The 27,751-nt window shown below is 35.5% G+C and overlaps 1 protein-coding gene across 10 annotated transcripts in view; it reads right to left on the minus strand.

Moving 5' to 3' along the window:
* The window catches only part of LOC137237697 (very long chain fatty acid elongase AAEL008004), a 250,422-nt gene that overhangs the window by 121,873 nt on the left and 100,798 nt on the right, over positions 1-27,751 (minus strand). The window contains exon 1 of one of the 10 annotated variants that reach the window (XM_067761734.1): positions 2,186-2,382. The exons of the other annotated variants lie outside the window; for them this stretch is intronic. The gene's annotated coding sequence lies outside the window, so the exon portion shown is untranslated. Of the gene's footprint in view, positions 1-2,185; positions 2,383-27,751 lie in introns of those variants that run through there. 10 annotated transcript variants of the gene reach the window in all.

A 27,751-nucleotide genomic window follows, 5' to 3' on the forward strand; every position in this document is an offset into this window, starting at 1 on the left:
AAATAAAATGAAAAAAAAAATTTCGTGACTGAAAAAATTAACTCATTTTATTCAAATCACTTAAAAAAGAACCGCTTATCTTCCTGGTTAAAGTTTAATGAACTTTAAATGCATTCTTAATTCTTGTTTCTTAGAAAACACACAAAATTATTTAAGACACAAACAAATAGAGTGTTGAAATATGCGGACAATTTTTTTAATTGCTACAAGGGGATTAACCAAATAAGCCTCATGGTATTCATAAATGTTGAACTCTCTGAGCCCAATAACACTGGATATCATTCCATCCACCAAATTTTTAATTGCGATATTGGTCAGACAGCTTAACTTACTTACGTAATTGGCGCTTAACCGGTTATGGCCGTCCAACAAGGCGCGTCAGTCGCTTCTTCACTCTGCCAACTGGCGCCAATGCCCCTCTTGGTTCTTCCAGCGGAGTAGGGGTCGCCCTCTTCCTCTGCTTTCATAGACGGCTTCCGATAAAAACACTTTCTTATCCGGAGCGTCATCTTTCATTCGCATAACATGACCTAGCGAGTTCATCTTTAAATCTTCTTCGGTACTCGCCATCGCCAACATGTAGAGCTCCATAAATCTTTCGAAGAACCTTTCTCTCGAACACTCCCAGATCCGCTTCATCTGATGTTGTCTTGGTCAATTCTTCTGCACCATATAGTAGGCCGGATACGATAAGTGACTTGTAGATTGATGATTTTCGTTTGCTGAGAAAGGACTTTACTTTTCAATTGCCTACCTAGTCCAAAGTAGCATTTATTGGCAAAAGTGATTCTTCAAACAGCTTAAACTTATGTTTTTAATCGATTTCCTAACAGAATCATCAATCATCAACATCCCGCCCATCGAGTTCCTAAAAATGCATCAACATCCCGTGAATCAGCTAAGTAGTCCCCGCCCCAGATGAGATGTTTACCCGGCCCTCTCTCGAGGGAATGACTGAGGTGAAGCTTGCACATGTAGTAGTTGGCGGTTGGTATCTCATAACCCATATCACAAAGCAAACAGGCCGCGTCCTTTTCACCAGCAATAACCACAAGGCGTTTGTCATACATGGCGTTCAAGTTCAAGGTAAGTGTTGCTCCAAGAGTTCCACTGACGCCAACCAGCACTGTTCGTTGTACACACACAGATATTTTCGTAATACTCGCTGTATATAGTTCGTTCAGAGCAGCCCATGCAACAGACTATTATTGACTACAAGCGGGTTAGGGGGTCAGAATATACCCGCAGTAGGTATGCCTGTCGTAAGAGGCGACTAAAATACCAGATTCAAGGGGCTGTGTAGCGCAACCCTTTAGGTTGCCAACGCAATATATAGTTTCTTCAAACCCAATTTTCAACCACACCTATCAGCGGCGAATTCTGTTTCACTAACATACGAGGCTCTGGCGAGCCCAAGCTCCTTATGGAACTTGGGGGTGGGGAGGGAGGGGTGGCCTGAAGGTTTAATGCGGCCATATAAATCGTTCCCGAGATGGTCGGGCTAGCACCTTAATGGTGCTGTGTTACCGGAGCGTACCGGATCTGTATCCGGCAAAGGACCATCACATCGATAACACTCCCCAAACCCTTCGGGGAGTAACCTTATTGCTACAACAACAACAACAACAACACTGACTACCAACTCTTTGAGTCACGACGAACAATGCGTCAGTTGTTTCGATTATACCTTCTAAATCCTGTTTTCCCTGTTGACAAACAGGCTCAACCAAAGCCACGTTTTGTTGTTGTAGAACTCTGCCCTAGATTTTCACATTTGCCTTTTGCTGTGTATCTTTTTACTTTCGTACAGAACATCGTTTTTACATTAGCGTGTACAAAACCTATGCATTGTTCTTGGTAAAGTTCTCATCCGGTTTTTGGATTATGCTATCAAGTATAATCGAAACATTTGTCGCCTTGTTCGTCCTTTTGTATAATTTTTCTCAAAACATTTGACATCCTTATTTATCTTATTTTCACAATCTTCTTTGGAGCCTCGGATGGTCTCATATATATAAGCGGAGCTCCCTATGGTTCTATCTTTTTCAATATCCCCATGATTATTTAACAAAAAAACCATAATTTTTCTGAAGCAGCACAGCAGAATAAATTTCGTGGTTAGAACAAAACACGTTCTCGTTTACGTTAACAACTTCATTTCTAGAAAATGTAAAAAAAAACACACCTTTCTGATAACGAAACGTACGCCACACCAAAATAACCAACGAACTATTGCAAATATTATTTTTTCCTGCTAGATATTATTGCTATTTTTTATTATTATTTTTAGTTCACTCAATATCTGTCACTTATTAAAATTTGTAACGAAATCAAACAATTTTACTTTTAATTAACTCAATTATTTTAATTTTTTTATGATTTAACTTGAAACTGTTAGGTAGAACGCCTAAAGCATACTAAAATTTACTTTAACAATTAATTGCTTCGTTAGAAATCAGCTAGTGAAAGCCTTAAGCTGGCCTTACAATAAACAAATAAATAACCAATTAAAATTTTCCATTGTTTTTGTATATTTTTTTGCATAAATTAAATAACTTAATGTTTTGTACTGTCTAGCAAAACAAATTTGTGTTTATAAATAATTCAGAATTAATTTTTAACATGTACCAGTATAATTAAAATTAGAAAAAAAAAAACAGTTTGTTTACATTCTGAAATGGAAGAACATTTAAAAAACGAAGAACTGAAGGGCAATGATTGAAAATACTATAATATTCTAGAGTTTTTTCCTTTGCTATTACGACTCTGAACATGAACAGAGCATAGAGCAGAGCCGTAGCATAAAAAAGTGATAGCGTTTCTTAGGCTTGCAATGAGCTGTGTTGTCTTGGAGAGCGGAACAAATAGCAGAATAAAAGCTCCGAACGATATGCCATTTGTAGTGGAACGATCGCAATAAAAAAAAGTAAGGTCCGGACTGTAGTCGGCTGTGCAATAATCTAATCCCATTCATAATATCCATATAATTGGCTGTATAATATGTTACATGTAGAGAAAAGATGTTAGCGACATTTCCAATAAACCTGAATATCTATAACATAAAAATAAGTCGGGTTTTCCTTCCTGACGCTATAACTCCAGAACGCACGAACCGATTTCCACGGTTTTGCATTCGTTGGAAAGATCTCGGGCTAGGTGAGGTTTACAGCAAAGGGTCGACGCAAAGGGTCTCGAGATATAGGCTAAAACGTGGACCCGGGTACCCCTAGAATGCGTTTATAGAATATGGATATAAAATGAAAGCTGTTGATGAGTGCTTTAGTAGAGGGTAATTTCCACACCCCTGGGTGACTAGGGTCTCGAGATATAGTCCAAAACGTGGACCCGGTACCCCAATAATGTTTTTTATAGGATATAGATATCAAATGAAATATGTTGATGAGTGCTTTAGTAGAGGGTAATTTTCATACCCCTGGATGACTAGGGTCTCGAGATAAAGGCCAAAGCGTGGACCCGGTACCCCTATAATGTGTTTATAGGATATGGATATCAAAGGAAATCTGTTGATGAGTGCTTTAGTAGAGGATAATTTTCATACCCCTGGGTGACTAGGGTCTCGAGATATAGGCCAAAACGTGGGCCCGTGAACGCCTAGATAGTGTTTTTACATTATGGGTATCAAATTGAAGCTGTTGATGAGTGCTTAGTACAGGGTAGTTTTCATACCTATTGGTGACTAGGGTTTCAAGATATAGGCCAAAACGTGGGCCCGTGAACGCCTAGATAGTGTTTTTACATTATAGGTATCAAATTGAAGCTGTTGATGAGTGCTTTAGTACAGGGTAGTTTTCATACCTATTGGAGACTAGGATCTTGAGATAGAGGCCAAAACGTGGATCAGGGTTACACTAGGATGTGTTTTTACATTATGGATATCAAATCGGAGCTGCTGATGTGTGCTTTAGTACAGAGTAAGTTTTATGCTGCTGGGTGACTAGGGTCTCGAGATATAGGCCAAAACATGGACCCGGATACCCCTAGAATGTGTGTGTATTACGGATATCAAATGAAAGCTGTTGCTGAGAACTTTAAAGTAATTTTTATTGTGATATTCGATTTAGTCGCACCAACCTGGCAAAACTGATAAATACGCATGCGAAGCCGAAATAAAGACAAGAATTATTAATACCCACATACCTATTTACATACGTCCTATTCGATTTTCCTGAAATTTCGTATATAAATTTGCCTATATTAGTATTTACGATGCTTTTTTCCGGGAGGTATACCAGAGACGGACTGGGACTGGGATTAGGGCTAGGACTGGGACTGAGACTGAGACTCGAAGGGGGACTGGGACTGAGACTCGGAATGGGAGTTGAACGAAATACATACCACCCTCTGGGACTGGCAATAAGAGATGAAGAAGAAGAAGAAAAACTTGAGAGAAGAGAAAAGAGAGACGGAGACTGAGAAAGAGATAGAATGAGACGAAGATGGAGATGAAGCGAAAAAGATGGAGGGAGGAGTGAATAAAAAGATTAGGAAAAAGTGTAGAGGGGTAGGGCAGAGTTAGACGGAAAAAGCTTATTAAAATGTATGCAGATAGGCCAAATTTAGGGCAGAACAACGGATGCCGGGTCTGCTAGTAACTATATATAGGTAAGATCAAAGTGATTTTTTCAGGATATCTTCTATGATATATTAGAATATATATCACCGAGTTTCACGCTTATACTTTCTAAATTGCGGCAGGAATGACCAAAATCGTCTTATCTGAACGATCGGTTGTATGGGAGATATATGTTATAGTGGTCCGATCCTACCGGATCCGACAAATGTCTAATATAATACAAAAATACATCCTTGCGCCAAATTTCATTGAGAGATCTCAAAATTTGAGGGACAGACGGACGGACGGACAGACGGACATGGCTATATCAACTCAGTCGTCTTCCTGATCAATTCGGTATACTTAATGGTGAGTCTATCTTCTATATTTCTCAACGTTACAAACATCGCACCAAAGTTAATATACCATTTCATGTTCATGAAAGGTATAATAAGAAGCTACAACAACAACTTAAAGACCGACAATTAAAGCTACAAGTACAAAAACAACAAAATCAGAAAGCACTGAATTTATTTATTATTATTATTTTTTTTTCACATATAGCTCCACCAAAAAAAGCATATCGGTCGGAGCCTTTATTCTGCTAAAAAGTGTGTTATTTTTTTTTCAATGGAGAAATTTATATTTCTAAAAGAGGTCTTTGACCTGCTGACTTTAAGATTCAAATTCTACATATATCAACCTGTAAACAAAATCTTGTTTTAATGATTCTTTAAGTATGTATAAACACCTTTTCATATAAAATCTTAAATTGTGACATTTAAATTTTATTTCAATTTTAACAGCGCTTAAATTTTTCATTTGGTAAAAAAAAGTTATTTGTTAACTGATTCATAATCGAGATATAAATTTAGCTTTGTTGTTAACGACTTTGCTTGGCAGCTACTGTTATTGTTCTTGTCTTGCTTTTCTTTTTTATCTTCGGTTTGTTTTACTTAATAACTTAAAAAATTCCAGTTGAAATCGATAAAAGCTTTCAACATTTTACACTTCATTTTTAATTGTCAAAAATCTTATTCTCACACTTCGAATTATTTATTTAACATTTGCTGCGATCGGACTGCGCGCCCCGCAAATTTTCAAGTACATATGTAAACATAATTTAACAAAGAACTGAGCTCATTTTCAGTAAATTCAATTAATTGCGGTTGTTAATTAATTTAGTTGCGCAGTTTTCAACCTCAAATTAGTAGATAATTAATTAGCTAATAAAAACAAAATTCAAATTTAAAAATAAAAATAAATGTAAGGCACGATAACCTCCGAAGAGATCTAAGGCCGAGCTTCTCTTCCAATTTAGGTCGTGCTCCTCTTGATTTTCCCTACAAATTGGCCGGACGGGACCTACATGTTTTATGCCGACTCCGAACGGCATCTGCAAGGTAGATGAGTTTTCACTGAGAGCTTTTCATGGAAGAAATACACCCGGAGCGCTTGCCAAACACTGCCGAGGGGCGACCCCGCTTAGAAAAATTTTCTTCTAATTGAAAAGCCTTATTTCTAAAATTTTGATGTTGCTTTGCCCGGGGTGCGAACCCAGGGCACACGGTGTGATAGGCGGAGCACGCTACCATCACACCACGGTGGCCGTACAAATTTATAAATATTTGTAGAGCTGAAAGGGAGGAATTGTTTCAAGAATGCTTAAATTAAGGTGAAAAATTAAGTTCTCTCAATGTAGAAAAATAATTTACGAAATTTTATGTAAATTGTCACTGCTATTTTAGTGTTCGCTACTGTATTAAAACATTTGGTACACATCCATGCATATGACTGATAACTTTATGTTAGCATATTTCATTCATAACTGTAGTTTCTGTCTATTAATATACGGTTTTATTTAGCTTGACTTGACAGGCAATGATGGTTGGCTGGCACGAATTTTGTAATTGAAATTTAAGTAACTTCCCGATAAGCTACAAACTTGAAACTTGGAATATATATAGTTCAGAACCCGATGACAATGCAATAAAAAAAAAACTCCGCTAGCGACGCATGGATCGAAATATTTCAAAAAATCGTATTTGTGGTCCGATTTGGCTCATATTTGGAACACATATTACATACAATAATAGAAAGAGGCCTATGACAAAAATCGCCGCTAGGTGGTGCTAGGATCGAGATATTCAAAGTATCGTATTTGTGGCCCGATTTATATAATACATAGATGAATAGAAAGCGACCTCTGATATCCGATTCGGCTCATATTTGGAACAAATATTACATACAGTCCGGTAGAAGTGACATCAAAATATTTTGGAGTTGGAGGAGGGACAAGCATGAGTACGTGGCGCAGAGTTGAGTAAAGTCTTTGGAAGGATTATGTAATGAGGACTGTTGTAACAAATTGCCAGAAAAGAGTCCGTGTAATAATGAGTCACTAAAGAACTAAATGGAATGAGATATAATAGACAATTAAATAAAGACTTAAAACTTGAAAATAACATAATTAAAAAATTTTTTTAAGTTAAACGGTTTTATTGAAAACAATACTTGCATGAAGTAATAATAATACTAAAAGCTAGTAAATAATTATGTAGGTCCTGGGTACTAGTCATCGCACTCCTCATCAATCTAAGGGGTCAAATTTCTATATTTCTATTGAAAGTCATAAGTAAGACCAACCTTTACCTTAAGGGCCCATTACTGATACTTAGCATAGACTTGACTTGGCTTGGCGTTATATTGACAACTTAGCCATGATTATACTCCACTTAGCGCATACAGTCTGGCATCATAATCAGCTTTGAAATTTATTTTTAAATAAATATCAATTTGTATGGCAAAATGTCAAAATGAAATGCAAACAAACAAATGGCATCTCAAAATGGAAACGGCACTTAGAACTTACATAGAAAATCAAAATTCAACAGACTTCTAAGTCAAGTTAAGTGTTGCCAAGTTTTGAACAATCAGTAACACGCAATGTTCATTTACCAGAACTGTAAGTGACAGTTCTCAAGTCAAGTCAAGTCTATGCTAAGTATGAGTAATGGAGGTCCGTCAAGCTGGACCCCCCCCCCCCCCCCCCCACGATGGATTCAAAATTTGGTAGGCCAGGTATTATGTGCTATTTTGTTCCCAAAATAAAAAATTGTGTGCTCAAAATTTAAGTACTTTTTTTAACCTCAAAATGGGGGGTCCAGCTGGACACCCCCACCCCCCTCATAAGCACTAGGTCAATCAAAAAAATTTAAATGTTGGAATTATGTGCTATTTACGTGCTCAGTAGTGCCAATAAGTGCATATAACCCCAGACGAAAAAATCGAAACGGGATAAGTGCAGAATTTTGTGCTATTTATGGGCTCGATAGTTCCAAAAACGATTCGTTTTTTGACAACTTTTAATGTTTTTTAAAACACCAAAAGTGGTGGGTCCAGCTGGACGTCCAGCTATACCCCCCCTCGTAAGCACTAGGCCAAACAAAACAATTTAAATGTGGGAATTATGTGCTATTTATGTGCTCCAACATAAGCTACGTTCTGTCCAGAAAAACATAGGGTGACAAGGGGGGAGCCGGGGCATATAACCCCAGACCGGAAAATCGAAACTGGATAGGTGCAGAATTTTGTGCTATTTATGGGCTCAATAGTTCCAAAAACGATCTTTTAATGTTTTTTTAAAACATCAAAAGTGGTGGGTCCAGCTGGACGTCCAGCTAGGCCAAAAAAAACAATTTAAATGTGGGAATTATGTGCTATTTACGTGCTCAATAGTGCCAAAAAGAATTCGATTTTTTTACAACTTTTAATGATTTTTTTAAAACTTCAAAAGTGGGGAGTCCAGCTGGGCGTCCAGCTAGCCCCCCCTCCCCCCCTCATAAGCACTAGGTCAAACAAAAAAATTTAAATGTGGGAATTATGTGCTATTTCCCAACATAAACTACGGTCTGTTCAGAAAAACAGAGGGTGGTAAGGGGGAGCGGGGCATATAACCCCAGACCGAAAAATCGAAACGGGATAGGTGCAGAATTTTGTGCTATTTATGGGCTCGATAGTTCCAGAAACGATCTTTTAATGTTTTTTTAAAACATCAAAAGTGGTGGGTCCAACTGGACGTCCAGCTAGACCCCCCATCGTAAGCACTAGGTCAAACAAAACAATTTAATTGTGGGAATTAAGTGCTATTTACGTGCTCAATAGTGCCAAAAAGAATTCGGTTTTTTGAGAACTTTTAATGATTTTTTTAAAACTTCAAAAGTGGGGGGTCCAGCTGGACGTCCAGCTAGACACCCCCCCCCCCCCCCCCCCCCCTCATAAGCACTAGGTAAAAACAAAAAAATTTAAATGTGGGAATTATGTGCTATTTACGTGCTCAATAATGCCAAAAAGAACTCGGTTTTTTTAAAACTTTTAATGATTTTTTTAAAACTTCAAAAGTGGGGGTCCAGCTGGGCGTCCAGCTAGCCCCCCCCCCCCCTCATAAGCACTAGGGCAAACAAAAAAATTTAAATGTGGGAATTATAAGCTATTTATGTGCTCCATAGTGCCAAAAAGAATTCGGTTTTTTGACAACTTTTAATGATTTTTCTAAAACTTCAAAAGTGGGGGATGCAGCTGGACGTCCAGCTAGACCCCCCCCCCCCCTCCTCATAAGCACTAGGTCAAACAAAAAAATTTAAATGTGGGAATTATGTGCCATTTATGTGCTCCAACATAAGCTATGGTCTGTCCAAAAAAACAAAGTGGTGGCAAGGGGGAGCGGGGGCATATAACCCCAGACGGCAAAATCGAAACGGGATAGGTGCAGCATTTTGTGCTATTTATGGGCTCAATAGTTCCAAAAACGATTCGTTTTCTGACAACTTTTAATTTTTTTTTAAAACATCAAAAGTGGAGGGTCCAGCTGGAATTTAATGTGCTGGACGTCCAGCTAGCCAAACAAAAAATTTTAATTTTTATGGGCTCAATAGTTCCAAAAACTATTCGTTTTTTTTACAACTTTTAATGTTTTTTTTAAAACATCAAAAGTGGGGGGTCCAGCTGGACTTCCATCGTACCCAAATTAAAAACTACTTACTTTTTTTTCATAAATAAAATCTTCATAGCTATAAAAAATAAAAAGGTTTGTAAAGCTTCGTAAAACAACGGTACCCTACAGTTTTCCCACTATAAGAGTTTATAAGCCTATTTAATTTTTTTATAATTAATGAAATGAAATTTTTTAAGTAAATGTTTTTTTATTTTATTGCACGGTCGATTGTTTAACAATTTTGTTGAGTTGCATATATCATTAAGTGGGGTATGATATATGATTTCGATGAAATTGGCTTTTCGGAAACGAGCAAATCATCAATTTCCGTCCACTTGATTGTGGAATAATGGCCAAGTTTTGATGCATCCGCTACATATTGGTTTAAGGAGTTTTCTTCATAATTCTTTCCCCTTGTGTACGGGATTGGCGGTTTATATCTGACGAAGCCCTGTAATAGATATTGGGTTTTGCTGACCCAAATTTCTTTAGGTAAATCTTGTAATTTGAGTCGCTCTCCTATTGGTGTAACAGTATATACATCTATTGCCAGTAATGGGCCTGAAAGGAAAATTTTACATTTAATATTTAATGAACAGATTTAGTTATATTTTAGACTAATAAAATTTCGTTATCAGTGCTGTCAATAGCTTACCGTGTATTTTTAAGCTAGAGGTTTGTGTTCCTCTGCACGTTTCGCTGCACCGGCTTATTATTTTTTTGCAAATTTCTTCCAAAACTTGCTCAGCGTGCTCAAGTTGACAAAGTTCATAGATATTGACGACATTTCCATTTCAATCTGCTTTTTACATAGGTCGCAATGAATTTCCTCGGTGATCAAGTTCTTATTTTTTGTAAGTAGGCGCCACAGCTCTGCCGCATTTGCCTCACACTTTAAAAGTCTGAGTCCCAGTCTTTCAACAAAATGTGTAGGTGCCAATACATTCACAAGAATTTGTGCACGAGTTGAATAAGTATTACACGTTATGCCTAAAAAATATGTGGTATATGAAAGAACGTAGTATTATATTTTATAACGCAAATCATATAGAAGAAAGCCAATTGCTTAGTTTTCTGAAGTTAAATCGAAACGGTTTTCGTTCGAGCAAATAAGGAAAATATTTAAAAAGTGAATTACATACATATGTCATACATCAAACTTACCTAACTCAAAAATTTTTGTAACTAAATCACAAAAATTTGACTCCCAGGAAATTAAGATTTTTCTAATTTCTTTATTTCTTATCGTTTTGAGCATAACCTGTGAAATTGCATCGAAACAGCAAGTGTTTATTAATGAATATGTAAATCCCCTAATACTATATGTTTTAGCTTTCAATGAATTTGCATTTTTTAGAACTTTTTTTTCTGCCACTATTCCGTAAGTTTTAAAATCATTTTCTGTAAAATTTTTCCTCATATAAAATGATCTTGGTACATCATTTTCTTTATCGCAGATCAAATTTCTTCTGTTCTCCGACTTGAAATTACTTCTTCGATGTCATTTCTTTTTGCGCAATTCCGGCAAATCCTCCTTTCTCCATACCCTTCTTCTTCTCCTGGGTAAGCAGTGGAGCACTGTTCAAAAATATGAACTGATTTTGAGCATACGACACATTTATGGGCCCCGGTCGGTTGGTGCCCGTTTGAGCAAGCGGGGCAGTCAGACTGTTCATTAAGATCCTCTGAAATCAACATACTCTGTGCAAAATCTAATTCTTCAAAAAGATCTTTTTGTGTCTCCTCATCCATAATGTCGCTGTGGGTCGATATTACATCATTTTCACGATCTAGTATGTTTTCTGCGCTTTCGATGACCTGTAAGTAATTTTTTGTTGTACGATCTATTTGTTTTTCTTTTCCTACAATTAAATTCGAAGCTCGATTCATATAGTTCAAATGAATTTGTATGAATTCATCTGCACGTAAGCCTGCTTTTTTTTAATACCCTCGATTTCAAATTGTTGAAATCAGACTCAACACTTGCACTTGATGCAGGCACTCGCCCGTAACCGAAATGATCTCGCATAATGCACGACCAAAGAGGGATTTCTTTAGAGTCGTTGAGTATTTGTTTACTAAGGGAAGGAAAAAAATATGCGTTCGGCTGATCACCATTTTCCTCTTCTATGGATTCCTGTACTTCGTCATATATATTTAAAGCCCATCTATAGTATTTGTTTATATAAAGTGAATGAAAAATAAATAATAAAAGTGGAAAGTAAGAAGTGGAAATGATATTCCAGTATTTGAATATACATATGTAAAAAGTTAAAAACATTTAAATTTTCATAATTGAATAAGAAAATCGGAAGCATAATTGCATTTTATTGGTTAGGAAGTACAATAATATGCCAAAGAGATCAAAAAATTATTTTCATATTAAAACTTATTAACCGATAAAAGACCTCGTTTCCGAAAAGCCAATTTCATCGAAATCATATATCATACCCCACTTAATGATATATGCAACTCAACAAAATTGTTAAACAATCGACCGTGCAATAAAATAAAAAACATTTACTTAAAAAATTTCATTTCATTAATTATAAAAAAAATAGGCTTATAAACTCTTATAGTGGGAAAACTGTAGGGTACCGTTGTTTTACGAAGCTTTACAAACCTTTTTATTTTTTATAGCTATGAAGATTTTATTTATGGAAAAAAAGTAAGTAGTTTTTAACTTGTGTACGATGGAAGTCCAGCTGGACCCCCCACTTTTGATGTTAAAAAAAAACATTAAAAGTTGTCAAAAAAACGAATAGTTTTTGGAACTAAAATTAAGTTCCAGCTGGACCCTCCACTTTTGATGTTTTAAAAAAACATTAAAAGTTGTCAGAAAATGAATCGTTTTTGGAACTATTGAGCCCATAAATAGCACAAAATGCTGCACCTATCCCGTTTCGATTTTACCGTCTGGGGTTATATTCCCCCGCTCCCCCTTGCCACCACTTTCTTTTTTTGGACAGACCGTAGCTTATGTTGGAGCACATAAATAGCACATAATTCCCACCTTTAAATTTTTTTGTTCGACCTAGTGCTTATGAGGGGGGGGTCAAGCTGGACCCCCACTTTTGAAGTTTTAAAAAAATCATTAAAAGTTGTCAAAAAACCGAATTCGTTTTGGCACTAATGGGCACGTAAATAGCACATAATTCCCACATTTAATGACCTAGTGCTAATGAGGGGGGGGGGGGGGGGGGGGGGGGGGGGGGGGGGGTCTAGCTGGACGTCCAGCTGGACCTCCCACTTTTGAAGTTTTAAAAAAATCATTAAAAGTTATCAAAAAACCGAGTTCCGAGTTAAATTTTGAGCACAAAATTTTTTATTTTGGGAACAAAATAGCACATAAATAGCACATAATACCTGGCCCACCAAATTTCGAATCCATCGTGGGGGGGGGAGTCCAGCTTGACGGACCTGAGTAATGGGCCCTTTAATCAGGTTATGCTTCGCCTCCCATTTCTAGAAATTTCATTCGCCCAACGCTTTTATTTAATTGTCTGATCAACGCCCTAGATTGATGAGGAGTGTGATGACTAGTACCTAGGACCTACCTAATTATTGTCTAGCTTTTAATATTATTACTAGCTTTACCTGGCATACGTTGTAACGCCCGAGATCGAATGAATGTTGCGTTATTTTTTCTGTTTTGTTTGTTGATAATTTAGTTTATTGTTCTCTAAATTGAATTGAATTTTGTACGCATATTTGATGAAATTTTCATTCAAAACATTTTATTGTTGTATCTTATTGTAATGCAAGTGGGTACAGTGTACTCTCTTAAACGGACACCTAAGAGACTGCCAAATTTGTCCGCTTATGAGAAAAGTATTATTGATGAATTTATTTAATAATATGGGAAAAATTATTATTATGAATTATAAAAAATTATTGATGAATGTTTAAACAGTTTTATTTCCAAAACAAAAATATTAATACATACAAATAAGACTGAGTTAGGAGGTTCATAAAGATTTGTTCATAAATTAAAGAATAAAGTTTTGTGTACAAAATATTCAAAATAATTGTACGGAAAGTTATGTTGTGACGTTTTTTGAACCTTTCCAGCCAGCCGGATGATGCACTAAAATCGTCGTAATTGAGTCTCACTGCAATTTCTTTAGCTTTGCTTATAAGTATGCCTGACAGAGGAATGCTCTTATTTCGAGCCTTCACAAACCATTCGTAGCACAATTTATCAATATTAAGGCCTTTGGGCTTCAGCAGACTCCTTTTTCTCTCCGGGTTGACGTCAGTGTCCCACAAACTTAAAATTTGATCTTTGTTTTTGATAATGCTAGCAGCTTGCGTTTTGCTGATCTTACATTTCTTTGCCAACTCTCGTACACTTAGTTTTTCTTTCTTATGAATTTCAATGACATTAACTTTTTCTCTAATACTCAACACTACTTTAGGCATTGCGATTGACGTAGCTACACACACAAGAAGATACTAACTACGTGTATGCAATAGGTACACACATTTTTGTTTTTTACTGTATTGAAAACATGTTCTTCGTATTTAGGGGATTCCCCTACATCCATGGAAGTATTAGTGAATAGGCAACAGCTGTATGAATATGGTAAAGAGTAAATGAAAAAAAAATGTTGTAAGCTGTCCGGTTATGGGAAATTAAGAAGCCCTTTGGGGTAAAAAGCAAGTGTCCACGTCCTGTTATGGGAGAGTTGTCCGCTCAAAAGGGAAAAACTTAAAAAATGCTTAAGGATTTTTTTGGTACCGAAAAAATTTCCGTTTATGAGAGGTGTCCGCTTAAGAGAGGTGTCCGTTAGGAGAGAGTACACTGTGCACAGTATTTTTAATTTTTCGGCGTTCCAACTCTAGAGCAAGTAACATATATGTAGCTGGCCATGGGAAAAGCATGGACTCTCTAAATTTAATCCTGCAACAGTAAGCGATTGTCCTTGTGCTTTGTTGATTTTAATTGCAAAAGCAAGGCGTACAGAAGACTGTAAGAGCTTAAAATTGAATGGCAAATCTGTAGGAGTCATTGGGATCCGTGGTATGAGCACACCTCCACCTTAGCTTTTACCGCTGATAATTGTTACTTCGATTGCATTCGGCATTAATTTCTTAACGCAAAGTCTGTTTCCATTGAACAATTTTGGTGGGTCTAAATTCCGAAGCGGCCACCGTAGTGTGCTGGTAGCGTGCTACGCCTACCACACCGTATGCCCTGGGTTCGCACTCCGGGCAAAGCAAAATTAAAATTTTAGAAATAAGGTTTTTAAATTAGAAGAAATTGTTTCTAAGCGGGGTCGCCCCTCGGCAGTGTTTGGCAATCGCTCCGGGTGTATTTCTGCCATGAAAAGCTCTCAGTGAAAACTCATCTGCCTTGCAGATGCCGTTCGGAGTCGGCATAAAACATGTAGGTCCCGTCCGGCCAATTTATAGTGAAAATGAAGAGGAGCCCGACGCAAATTGGAAGAGAAGCTCGGTCTTAGATCTCTTCGGAGGTTATCGCGCCTTACATTTATTTTTTTTTATTTTAAATTCCGAAGAAGCATGATTGGTGAGCAAATTTTCAAAGTTAATATATGCGCAGGCATTCCAGGTGGTTCTACAGAGTTTAGGAATTCAATTGGATAATTCACAATTTGATTTTCATCTGTAACTGTGTCGATCTATTTATATTTCATCACTTCACCAGGAATTTGGTTTTGAATGTGTTCATTGATTTGATCATTTTTAGGAGCTAAAATTGCTCGTTCGCATAGGCAAAAAAAAATTTTACTTCAAAATTTTTAATTCTAAAATATGAAAAACTTTCGTCTTGATCGAAGGAACCTATAGCCACAATTTGGTGATGATTGAAGTGTGGAAAATACGCTTCCATAGGGAACACGCGCACAGAATTTGGTTTTTATAGAAGATGTAGATAGACTGAAGTTAACAAATTTTTTAACGGCGGTAGATTATTAAACGTCCAAAAGGAATAACAGCCAAACTCAACAATGCAGTCAAACTTTAGGTTTTAAAATAACCAAAGTTTGTACGGCAGCCATAGTTCTGAAAAATCCCATTTGTAGGGAAGGTGCCACGCCCCTATTTTCACATTTCCAAATTTTACTGGAGGTATTAGGACTTAATTATTTCCCAATTCCACGTTTTCTTGGTGGTGTTAGGGATTGTCCTCGTATAACTTCTCACTGAGTTTCATTGTTCTGGCATGTATACCTTCAGAGTTATGCCGTACCAAAGATTTTATTTGTATGGGAGGTGCCACGCCCCTTTCATATATCCAAATTATTTTTAACCTAAAACCTCCCCGTTGATCGAAGGAACCTACAGCCAAAATTTGGTGATGATTCAAGTGTGGGAAATACGTTTCTATAAGTAACACACAGACACACAGAATTTGATTTTTATATATCTGTGGTCGTAAGCAATAATCGCCTAAGTCCTATCAATTTACACGAGACTTAGGCGATTATTGCTTATGGCTACAGATATATAGATTACTTCATGTAAGTATTGTTTTCAATAAAACTGTTAAACTTAAAATTTTTTTTAATTATTTTATACATAATAACTTCATAACAAATAAAAATGCTTGTTAAAAAAAATACAAGTTTTAGCTATTCACTGTTAGGCAGCACAGATTCGCACTTAATTTTGTACAAATATTTATTTTTGCATATTTATTTACAAATTTATTAAATAGACCTTCATTCATACACAGACGCTCGTTGCTTTACAAATTTGCGTCTCTTTTCTTTTATGTTTATTCGATTTTTATCACTTTATCATAACTTGCATACCTACGAAAAGTACACGCATACCTACAACTAACGATTTGATAAAAGCTACTATTTTTTTGGGTTATGTAGTATGCGCAACTGAGCCTGCAAAACTACACAAACACGTTTTTCCAAATAAGTTTCTTGTCTACATTTTACGCGATGTTTAGCCAAAATTTCATGCATCGAATCGAATTTAGCTATTTGCTAATGACACCAACAAAAAAAAGACAAAAACCTGACCTTATCGAGGCAATTAGCATTGGGAAAGCTTTTGAAAAGTAAAAAAAAAATATAAAAAAATTGAAAACAGCAACACAAGCATAAATACATATGTACATCATTGCTACGAATGAGAATGGCAAGCGGGAATAAAATTAAAAAGGGTAAAAAAATAAAAATAAAAAATCAGCACTTACCCACCTGACAATGAATTTTGCTATCAAACACCCCTTAATGTTGCTACATAACATAAACAATATATATTTATGTATATATATATGTAAGTACATGTACGCTATTTCTTGTTAAATGTTACGCTGAAAAATGACAGTTCGAACACTTTAATTATCTGGTAAACCAAATCATAGTTATTAGCTTTTTTCAGAGATCGTAACGGTTATAAGTTTTATCGCTTTTTAATAATTATTTTTTGCGAGTTGTATATGGGGTATTCCATCCCATTTCAACCAATTTTGAACACGACCCCTTTAGAATTGGCTGAAAGTTTTTCTTCTTTTTCTAGGTTACGAAAGACGTTTTTCAGAATTTTTTCAAATTTTTTCATCCAACTCAAAAAAAGATATGAATTTTTAAAAAAACACCGTTTTTGTTTTCAAAATGCTATAACTTTTTCAAAAATTGACGGTTTGGGGTCTTTCTTTTAAAATTGGTTTTTAAATGTACTTTTCGGAAAAAAAACAAAAAAATTTTTAAAGTTTTTTTTTTAATTTTTCAGTTTTTCGAGATTTTTCTGAATTTCGCCATTTTTTTTTCTCATAAAAAACTTCAATCAAATTCTGCAATCATCCCCACAAATCCCGGAGTGGCCGATTTTTTTTATATTTTTTTTATTTATTGAAAAAAAAATTTTCAAAAATAAATTTCTTTTTTATCAATTTTATTTATAAAACAAAAAAATGTAAGAAAATGATTTTTAAGTATTCTTTTCTTTATATATTATGATAATCTACGATTAAAATAACCAGGATTAATGACTGACACAGTAAACATGTAAGTTTTCTAAACTAATACCATAATATATAAAGAAAAGAATACTGTAAAAATCATTTTCTTACATTTTTTTTGTTATATAAATAAAATTGATAAAAAAAAAATTTTTATTTTTGAAAATTTTTTTTCAATTAAATAAAAAAATATAAAAAAAAATCGGCCCACTCCGGGATTAGTGGGATGATTGCAGAATCGATTGAAGTTTTTTATGAGAAAAAAAAAAATGGCGAAATTCGAAAAATCTCGAAAAACTGAAAAATTAAAAAAAAACTTTAAAAATTTTTTTTGTATTTTTTCCGAAAAGTACATTTAAAAACAAATTAAAAAAAAAAAAAAGATCCCAAACGGCCAATTTTTGAAAAAGTTATAGCATTTTGAAAACAAAAACGGGTGATTTTTTAAAATTCATAACTTTTTTTGAGTTGGGATGAAAAAATTTGAAAAATTCTGAAAAACGTCTTTCGTTAGCTGGAAAAAGAAGAAAAACTTTCAGCCATATCTAAAGGGGTCGGGTTCAAAATTGGTCGAAATGGGATGGAATACCCCAGATATAGTTGGGAAAATAACTGTTATTTTTTAAGTTATTTATTTCCTTTGGAAAAATAAGAGTAATTTTTGAATTTATTTGTTTTGTTCGGGAAATGAGTTTTTTATTTTGCCTGAAAAATATTTTTTTTATTAGCAAAATTACAGTTAATTTTTGAGATTTTTTTTTCTCTCTGATAATAAAATTTTATTTTTTGAACATTTTATTTTTCTGGGAACAATTATTTTATAAGGTTTTTATTTCGCCCACAAAATATTAATTATGTTTTAATTTTAATTTAACAAAAAAACTATTATTTGGATTTTTTATTAAGCTTGTAAATAACGGGTTTGGTTTTTTTTTAGTTATTTTTGCATAACAGTTATTTTATGAGTTTTTTATTCGGCTCTAATAAGAATTATAATTTTTCTAGCTTTTTATTTCTTGCGTGAAATAATATTTATATTTGTGGTTTTTGTTTTTTTTTGCTTTGAATGTAATGATTATTTTATTAGTTCTGATCAGGGACCTTTTTTATAGTTCTTTTTTTTTAGCCGTCGGAAAAGTCCGGGTAAAAAAATTGCCTATGTGAAAGTTTATGTGATCCTGGTTACCCCGTAGCATTTTTATTACGAATCATGCATCCTTTTTATTTTTGAGTGTTTTTTCAAAAAAATCCACAAATTAAAGTAAAATCCAGACCGTTATTTTATAAGTCAGAAAGCAAAATTCAAATCCGGACTTTTATTTTTTAAGGAAAAAATCGTTTCAACCGTTCTTTAGTTATGGGGCCGCGATTTTTATTTTTGTTGCTGATTTCTGTTGTTGCTGGATTTAACTTTTTTTCAGACTTATAAAATCAAATTTCGGATTTACTAGTTTCTTTCGGACAAAAAAATGTAAAGTTCGGAAATAATTTTTTCTGTAGGACCTTTACTGTAAAGGGTATAACAGTTTTGGCCCCTGGTTTTTATTTCGCTCAGGAAGTAATAACAATATACCTAATATATCGGGAAAATGACAGTTAGTTTTAAAGTTTTTCTTAGCTGTTTTTCTCGGGAAATAACAGTTATTTTAAATAGTTTTTATTTCGCTCGAAAAATATTAATTATGTATTAGTTTTGGTTTAAAAATATCGATTATTTTTTTGCTTTTTCAATAACGGTTTTATTTTTTTATTTGCTATAAAAAAACAGTTATTTTATGTTTTTTTTTTTTATTACGGTCTAAGGATAAATTATGAATGCGTTTTTTTATTTCAATTCGGAAAATAAGAATTATTTTACGCGTTTTTTATTTCGCTTGCCAAGTATTAATTATTTACCGCTCAGGAAATAAAAGTTATTTTTATATGGAATCTATCAGATCCGGCAGCCATTGTTCTGACCTAACTTTGGTTTATCTCCTTGACATTAGAGAAGTTTATATCCCCTTCCCTCTCTCTCCCTTTTCCACATCCTGTTATTCGCTCATCTCTCTCCCTTTCTACCTCTCGGCGTCTCTTTGCTTTACCGGTTTTTTTGCCTCCTTTTTCTAGCTGCCCCTTTCTCCCTCCCCTGCTCCTTTTGTTTCTCCATTTCCGTTTAACTCTATCTTTTCTCAGCTTCTTTCTTCTTCTCTCGCTTTGCCTTTCTCTCGTTCCCGAGAATAAGTATGCAAAATATAAATGAAGCTGAATAAAAAAATCGCATCATAAATTAAACGATTTCATAAAGATCAGTCCCTAGTTCACTAACCAGAAAAATAGTGTCCCAAGTACCTCATAATCTCGACAAGAAGCTATCAGTGTACACAGGCGCATGATTTATTTTTAGAGTTGGTCGGTCTCTCGCCCAGTTCTGGAAAAAAACTAAACAGGAACACTCTCTGGGTGTCTGTGCTGTCATGTTGGAAAATTTAATAAAATCGGCTGAGTGAAGTTGGCGACATATATTTAATTTAGCCTTTACCAGTCATTTAAAAATTTTGGCAGAATAGTTTTTTTAAAGATGTTCACGGCTTTAATCGGTTTTGTTGCATAAATATGTATGTGAAATATGATATGAAATGAAAATGCCTACATACTTATGCTTGGTTTTCATTAAGTCAAAATGGTTGACACCACAAACTGCCTCAAAATGACCTGCCGGTGACTTTGTGTCAAAAGCGTTTTCATTATGTGACATTACTGACTAAAAGTCAATAAAGCAGTGCGTGGTCAAAACCCACGCTAATATCTTCTATTCCTTTATTTTAAAACCCATTACATTATTTCCCTTTTTTTGCACGCTATTACACCACTTATTGATGGACGCCTGTTGGCAAACTAAAATAAATTAACGAATGAAGTTTGAATGTCAAATTTGCCATACCTTTGGGCAATAGGCATTTTCAATTTAATTTTCATTTTGTAGTCAAAAAGGACAGCAAACGCATTTGACGTTGTATGACAGGCCGTTTTCATTGATACTGCCAAGTTTGTGGTCAAATTTTACGTAGTGAAAACCAAGCATTACATTGTTAGGTATGCAATGGCTACGCTTTAACTAGCTGGCTTGATCTTATATATCTGATGTGGAGGAATGCTCTCGCTAAACGCATGTTTCAACGAATGGTTGACAGCGAACACACACCCAACCTTTTATTTTTATACCGAGCTGCACTTGTACATAAGGTATTATAAATTTGATTGGATAACGGTTAGTTGTACAAGTATAAAGGAATCGAGATAGATTTAGACTTTCATATATCAAAATCAACAGTATCGAAAAAAAATTTGATTAATCAATGTCCGTCTGTATGTTCGTCCATTAACACGATAACTTGAGCAAATAGTGGCACCAGCCACGTTTAGAAGAAGAAAATTTGGAAGTTTGCCATGTCGCATATAAAAAGCCGTTAAAGATATTACGCTGAAATTCGGCAGAGACTATCTTTGCCAAATTACATAGACTGAGGGAAGATAATCGAAATCAGTTAAAGACCACGCCAACTTTTCCTAAATGTCTAACCTTAACAAAGTTTGCAATAACTCTATGGTATTTAACAACATTTGACTGATTTTTTCCAACACCAGCCTTTCAAGTGCTTAGCTGGGTATGTAATGTTTGGTTTCACCCGAACTTAGACTTTCTTACTTGTTTTTCATTGATATTGCCAAGTTTGTGGTCAAATTTGATGTAGTGAAAGACAAGCATTACAAAGATAGGTATGTAATGTCTACGCTTCCGCCTTTTCATAATTTGGTCTAATTGAACATAGCTGAGCAGAGATCACAGAGTATATTAATTTTTTTCGCATAACGGTATTCCATAACGACATAAACTAATAACGAGATATATATAGACTTCTATATATCAAAATGATCTGGGCGAAAAAATAAATTCATTTAGCCGTGTCCGTCCGTCCATCTGTCCGTAAACACGATAACTTGAGTAAATTTTGAGGAATCTTGATGAAATTTGGTATGTAGGTTCCTGGGCACTCATCTCAGATCGCTATTTTAAATGAACGAAATCCGACTATAACCACGCCCACTTTTTCGATATCGAAAATTTCGAAAAACCGAAAAAGTGCGATAACTCATTACCAGAGACGGATAAAGCGATCAAACTTGGTAGGTGGATTGACCTTATGACGCGGAATAGAAAGTTAGTAAAATTTTGGACAATGGGCGTGGCCCCGCCCACTTTTAAAAGAAGGTAATTAAAAAGTAAATTATGTCAACATTCAACTCCAGTAATGATATGGTGCAACAAAATACAAAAATAAAAGAAAATTTCAAAATGGGCGTGGCTCCGCCCTTTTTCATTTAATTTGTCTAGAATACTTTTAATGCCATAAGTCGAACAAAAAATTACCAATCCTTGTGAAATTAGGTTGCAGCATATATTCTATGACGATAACTGTTTTCTGTGAAAATATGCGAAATTGGTTGAAGCCACACCCAGTTTTTATAGACAGTCGACCATCTGTCCTTCCGCTCGGCCGTTAGCACGATAACTTGAGCAAAATTCGATATATCTTTACTAAACTAAGTTCCCGGACTTATCTGAACTCACTTTATCTTGGCCGAAAAATGAAAAAAATGCCATAATTCTATACCAAATATGAAAAAAGGAATGAAACATGGTAATTGGATTGGTTTATTGACGCAAAATATAACTTTAGAAAAAAACTTTGTAAAATGTGTGTGACACCTACCATATTAAGTAGAAGAACAAGAAAAAGTTCTGCAGGGCGAAATCAGCCGTTGGAATCTTAGCAGTAATACTTTTCGTGGTATTACATAAATTAGCGGTACTCGACAGATAATGTTCTGGGTCACCCTGGTCTAAATTTTAGTCGATATCTCGAAAACGCCTTCACATATACAACTAAGGGCCACTCCCTTTTAAAACCCTCATTTATACCTTTAGTTTGATACCCATATCGTATAAACACATTATAGAGTCAACACCCCTGGTCCACCTTTATGGCGATATCTCGAAAAGGCGTCCGTCCACCTATAGAACTAAGGTCAACTCCCTTTAAAAATACTCTTTAATACCTTTCATTTGATATCCATATCGTACAAACACATTCTGGAGTCACCCCTGGTCCACCTTTATGGCGATATCCCAAAATGGCGTCCACCTATAGAACTATGGCCCACTCCCTTTTAAAATACTCTTTAATACCTTCCATTTGATCCCCGTGTCATACAAACACATTCCAGGGTTACCCTATGTTCATTTTGCTAAATGGTGATTTTCCCTTATTTTGTCTCCAAAGCTCTCAGCTGAGTATGTAATGTTCGATTACGCCCGAACTTATCCTTCCTTACTTGTTTTTAATGTTATTTTCGCTTAAATAATTTTTGCTACATTAGAAAGTACATAAATCTTATTTTAATTGAATGAAATTAAATATTTCAAAGTTTAACCGTTAGTAAGAAATATTTTACATTACATTTGTTATAGATTTTCTATTATATATTATTTCATATTATATCCAAATTAACATCTCACATAGATAAGCTTTAAGTGCAAAAAAACGTTTTCAAAACGGTGAGCAGATTTTAATTTAATTCGACATTCAACGACTTTATTTTAACTCTTTCCTGAGAGAATTGAAAAGTTTAAACATAATTATTATTTTTGGGTATTATTGTAAAACTTAAAAATAATATCAATCCATCTATCGATAGTCTGTTCAATAGGTATGAGTTTTTTGGTTTAAATGTTGACCAATAACAGTTATTAGCGATCCCTGCCTATTTCTAATTTTTTGTCTCTTCAGTCTTCTGTTGATTTTTTCTTCATTTCGTACAATTAATCTTCAGCACCAGTACTTAGATACTGTAAACAAAGCACACATATCAGATGTGTAATTTTGATGAGTGTAATAGGCTATGTGCATTAGCACTACGGTGTGTCACTGTTCCGCCTTGGTTGAGATGCACGCGAGCGCTGACTCAACAAGCTGCAGAAAAATGATGCATAACTCGTGTAAAGAATGTCTATGATCGAATATCCATTCATTAAGTAGAGTTGCACATATGTATTTATAAACACTACTTAGTATGTGTTTTACAATATTTGCCACTCGAGATGAGGAGCACACACCGCATGTACCTACACCTCCACATTAAAAAGCTACTAAGAGCTTATATAAACTGGCACTTTAGTATTTCGTTTTGCACTGGCGGCGGCATGCTATTGTGTTATATAGTTTTAGTAATTGATCGCGTTAGATATACACAACTCTAGATACGGAACCATACACAACACACGCAAGACACAACAAAACGAGTCTATGTATGATTATCTACTAACTTACAATAGCCGCAATAGACTAATATTAAGTCAAAGCGTCTAATAGCGCGATATTTATCGAGAGCGTTGGTGGCGTTACAGGTAGCGCTACTCATAATTGAGTCACAGCTGTTTAAGAGACCGAAACATTACAAAAACAAAAACAAGAGAGAAAACCAAAACTTTGTTTTAAGAAAAAGAAAAAGAAATGCAGGTAAAACAACAGAATATCAATTTAATCACATACCCAAGTTGCTATCTAGACTATGCTACTGATAAGAAACCTTCGCTACCGCTCCCTTGAGTCGCATCTGGGCGCATGTTGTATTACAGAGTATAATTTTGAGGTATTATGTGCACAGTAATAATACATAGATAGGAAACAAAAAGAGAAGAATTTTTGTTTCCAAATTTGCTGAAAAATCAAATCGGTTTCGGTTTTGTGCTACCTACTGTGTCCTTTTTCGATCTGTTCTTTTATGGCCGGTTTCTCAGTGCGAGTTTAAACTACGGTTAAAGTTGACTAGAGTTTAACTCTGCAACCTCCTCTACCCTGTTTCTTTAGCAGGCGAGGCACTGGCGACTCTAAGTTCCTCATGGAAAAGGTTTTATTGTCATCGGGCTTGTGCCTTGATGGTGCTTCTTACCGAAACGTATCGGATATGCATTCAGCAAAGGACCATCAATATCGATAACAGTGCCCAAAACCAGTCGGTTATATGACAGAATAGCCGAGATCTTGAGAAAGCTACCACTTCAGCAGCGGATTGGTATGATAAGATTAAGGTGATACAGTCGAAAAAGTGCTGCTCAAAACCTTCAAAGGTAAAGCACAAACACAAAGTTTGAGGAGATGACAGAGCGCTAATCTCGACGATATTAAAGCCAACCTATGAGTCCTAAGTGTGAAGAAGTTGAAGAATGCGTGGCAGCACGTACAGCGTACACCCAAACAAAAACTTCCTCAGAGGATGGAAAACGGAGTGATTTATCGCCAGGGAAATATTTTTCTCAATTAGTATAAGATTTTTTTAGCAATGAAGAAAATGTCCATGCTTATGAGGTCTCCTAGTTTTTAGAAAAATTTCTTTGTTTTGCGGAAGATTTTCCTATGGCGAAAAATCATTCCCCACTTTCGCAACTAGGCAAAAAAGTTTACCCAGTGTTAGAACCCGAATATATTGTGACGAATATTAGTATCACTGAGTGATACTCACTTCTCTAAGCGGTTATTAAATAAAGGCACAACAACAATAAAGCAAGAAGCCACTCGTATGTACTTAAACACATCAAACATCCTGTACACACATACATAAAAGGCAGCAGAGAGATACTCACAAACGCATGCCATCTTAAGCCGAAGTAGTACTCACATATACACACGCATATAGAAACAAACTGCAAATATATATGTATATAGCTGGTAAACAAGAATGAAGTTCACCAAATTACTAGACCTTAGGAGAAATGGGTTAACGAGGAAACCGAGAGTATAAAAGCAGCACAAGCTGAGGCATGACTAAGCAGTTTGATTTAAACACGCAATTGGTTGTGAAGTAAGAGTTATTGCGAAGTGCGCTCAAAGTAGTCTAATAAAGACCATTTTGCATTATTGAATATTGGAGTTATTTACTCAACAGTTTAGCGACTCGAATTAGTAGCAAGTTTCAAATAAGTGGGATCCCCCTAAATTCGTTACAATATTAACACATTGTTTGTAAAGTACTTTGAATGTCTCTACCGTATTATCCAGATAAACAAGGGGTGCCAGCAGGACATGTTGATAGCCTTTTCTGAGCAATCGACAGTATTCATCTGCGCCTCAGGAAAAGAGGATCTAACGACAATAATCATAACATGCTAAAAGCTAGCAGAAGAGTTCAACAGACGTGTGTATAAAAAAAGACAGAAAAAGTGGGTCGTCGCGAATGTGGACCACGATGTGGGAGGAGGGGCCCGCTACAATGGAAGCGGGAAGCTTCTTCTTCTATGTCATATACTCCAAAGTTGTATACAGTATTCCTATGTATTTCGGGCCAGCATTTTATAGTGAGCTTAATATGTTGAGTTCGGCGCATAATATATCAAAGTATGAGTTAGGGATGCTTGATAGGCCATCCTTCTCGAAGCAGACATACCATACATGAGCTTTCACGTACCCCTAAAGAGTGTAGAGAAATTCAAAGGGTCAGACGCTTATAAGAGAACATGCACTCTATGGAGATTTTGGGTCAAAACTGAGCCGTCATGGCGGAGTGAATAGTTTAGTTTTCTTAGAATGCAGCTAAGAGAGACTTTCTAGGGTATCAATGTAAAATAAACTCCAAACAGCTAGGCTTATTAAGGGTGTATTGAGTAAATACTATCTACATTCCGAATAACAAGCAGAACAGGGAGCGCGAGTGGAAGTACAGAAATGGGAACGGAAGTGGGAGTAAAAGTGAGAGTATGAGTGGGAGTGGAATTGGGAGTGACAGTGGAAATGGGAGCGGCATCGGAAGTGAGATTGGGAGCAGGCATGGGTGTGGGATTGTGAGTGGGAGTGTGAGTTGGAGTTGGAGTGTGCGTGGGAGTGGTAAATTGTCAAGTTGTTTCTAATGGAAGAAATATTGACGACAACATAACTCGTATAGTTTCCGTGAAATCAAAACTGGCTAGATAACCGTTCCAAAATTATTATTTGTTTAAGAATGATCAATTATATTGATTCAGAAAGAAAGAAGATACTTGAAAACAAGTGTTTTTTTAAACAGGCTAACATATATAAATTTAAAAAAAAATAAATAAATTTGCATCTAAAATGCTGACAATGACCCTATTTTTTGTCCAAATAATTTCGTAGGCATACTCAGCACGTATTACGACAGTGTACTTTTTGTATATATATATGACACACACTTTCCACGGCAACTGTAAATCAGTCCAAGTTCAGGTTCGTTGTTAAGTAGTAAACGTGTGCAAAGTCAACTATAAAATGACTTTTAAAAAGAGAAAAGCGAAAACAATCAGAAATTTTGGCATTTTTTTGAATGGCTTGAGGTTTTGAATGGAAGAGGCCTAATTCAATGGTAGAGGCACCCAAATATGCAGAGAGATTAACAACATATGTTTGTATATATGTACGGAAAGCCATGTAAGTATGCAAAAAAAAAACACGAATTATTACGTTACAAAAACTTTAAAATTCAATGAAATTTTTTTCTCTGTGCTGCTCTTCTTAACTAATATGTACATTTTTTTCATATGTTTTTTTTTTTTTGGTAAAAATGATTTTCGATTTATGCTTTGATGCTCTGGAAGCATTTTATGTGCATAATAGTTGCGTAAAGTTAAACGTTCATACCAATATATGTACACTGAAACAAAAAGACTGGTAAAATCAACCGAACTACGGATCAATTCAACCGAAATTTCTGTTAATTTTTATCCAACGCAACAATATGTTGAATCAACTGCGCACAAATCGTTGATTCGTAATTGACCGTTTTAGTAGTCAAATGAACAAAAAAAAGTTGTAGCGACAGCTTTGTAGGAAAGTACTTATGTATGTTGCCATATACATAAATAAATAAATGTAAGGCGCGATAACCTCCGAAGAGATCTAAGCCCGACCTTTTCTTCCAATTTGCGTCTTGCTCCTCTTGATTTTCCCTACAAATTGGTAGGACGGGACCTACATGTTTTATGCCAACTCTGAACGGCATCTGCTTCTGAGTGCTTGCCAAAGAGCGACCCCGCTTAGAAAAATTTTCTTCCAATTGAAAAACCTTATTTCTAAAATTTTGATGTTACTTTGCCCGGGGTGCGAACCCAGGGCATACGGTGTGGCAGGCGGAGCACGCTACGATCACACCACGGTGGCACTTACTAACCGAACGTCAATTGGGCTTA

This window comes from Eurosta solidaginis, chromosome 1 (genome assembly GCF_040869045.1).
Source record: "Eurosta solidaginis isolate ZX-2024a chromosome 1, ASM4086904v1, whole genome shotgun sequence".
Taxonomy (NCBI): domain Eukaryota; kingdom Metazoa; phylum Arthropoda; class Insecta; order Diptera; family Tephritidae; genus Eurosta; species Eurosta solidaginis.